The sequence below is a fragment of the Suricata suricatta genome, chromosome X (genome assembly GCF_006229205.1).
Source record: "Suricata suricatta isolate VVHF042 chromosome X, meerkat_22Aug2017_6uvM2_HiC, whole genome shotgun sequence".
NCBI classification, from domain to species: domain Eukaryota; kingdom Metazoa; phylum Chordata; class Mammalia; order Carnivora; family Herpestidae; genus Suricata; species Suricata suricatta.
Window position 1 is genome coordinate 207394 of NC_043717.1, and position 1969 is coordinate 209362.

The following is a 1969-nucleotide window of genomic DNA, read 5'->3' on the forward strand; positions in this document are numbered from 1 at the left end:
TGGGCACGCGCTGTGTGGGAACAGGTGGGCACGCGCTGTGAGGGGGCAGGTGCGCACGCGCTTGTGGGGGCAGGTGCGCACGCGCTGTGTCGGGGCAGGTGCGCACGCGCTGTGTCGGGGCAGGTGCGCACGCACTGTGTGGGGGCAGGTGCGCTCGTGAGCAGTTTGCAAACTCGACAGCCGGATGCAGGGTCCGCGGGAGACGCCTGGGTGCTGAGCGTGGCGCGGGGGTGGGGGGTGGGGGGAGAGGCCGCACACCCACACGGACACAAACACATACACAACTCACACTTGCACACCCACAACCACACACACATATACTGCTTACACACTCACCTCTACACATACACATTCTATGTACACATTACACCCCCACTTACAGCCACGCATCACATACAAAGCTGCACACCCATCCACACCCCTTCACAGTCCCACACACCCGTACATGCACACTAGATACACACACGTGCACACACATGCCTGTGCTCCACACAACCCATAACGCTTACCCACACAGCCCAGTATGCCCACACCCTCACACACACCCCATTACACACTCACCCACCGCTCACCTACACACATGCCCCAGCACACACATCCTCGGGCACACCCCATTACACATCCCATCACACCCACACCCTCACACACACCCCACCACCCTGACATTACACACCCCTCATACACAGCCTTACACACACACACCCCCCACCACACATCCCGTTACACACACTCCATTACACACCCCTGACACACACACACACACCCATTACCCACACCCCCGCCACACACACACACACACACCCCATCACACGCACACCCTCCCACACGCAGACACACACGTGTCCCAGTACACTCACACCGTCACACACATGCGCACCCACTCCCCAGGGTGCCGCTGGGGACAGCCACCGTCCTCGTCCAGAGCGGGTCTCGAGGGGCGCTCCGAGCCCAGGGTGTGTCCGGCCTCCGCTCCCGCCGGGGCACCGGCTCTGAAACTCGACGTTCTGAGCCTCAAGCAGCCCTTCGCCGCGCGGACCGCCGCCGTGCCGGCCGACGCGCTCCCGCACGCCCGCGTGACAACGATTATTTGTGCAAATGGAGAGATGGGCGCTGCCGGGGTCCCCCTCGGTCTTCCGGCCGCCGCTCGGAACTTCCGCCGCGGCGTGTTTCCGGTCGGACTTTCTTGCTCTACATCCGAGATGTGCGTGAGGGTTTCCTAGTTTCCTGGTGTGCCTGAGCCGCTGGCTCCACAGTGGCCGTGAGGAGAGCCCTGCTGATGAATGTTTAATGGTGGAGATAAAATATACATGAAGTGAAGACTAGGAGACAGACGGAATCATAACGGAAATGGTTTTGTACCCTTTGGTGATATTTCGCCTTGTTTTTTTGTTTCCTAAACACACGGTTGTCCGTGACAACGGGGACAGCGTCAGTGGCACACAGCTGTTCCCACGCCAGGCCCGCGGGCCCCAGGGACTCGCGCAGTTCTGGCCTGCGAACACCTCTGGAGAGGAGCCGCGGGGCAGAACGCCACAGGACACAGGCCACGGGACAGAACGCATGGCGCACTTGCTGGCCTCCTGGTCCTTGCCAACGACATGAGTGTGATCCTCACGCTTGTGTTCGGTTGTTTTATTACGTATCTTCTCATCTATTAGGTATCATTCAGCATGTCTATCCATCCTCCATCATATCGATCTGTCTGTAACCTGTCATATCTGTCTACCCATCCATCATATCTATTTACCTATATCTATTTATCTATCATTGTTTTTACATACATATAAGGATTATTTCTTAAAAATTTAAAGATTTTGTTATTTTTAAAATTTTTTTAAATTTATTTTTGAGGGACAGAGAGAGACAGCACGAGCAGGGAAGGGGCAGAGAGAGAGGGAGACTTGGAATCCAAAGCAGGCTCCAGGCTGAGCTGTCAGCACAGAGCCCGACGCGGGGGCTCGAACCCACA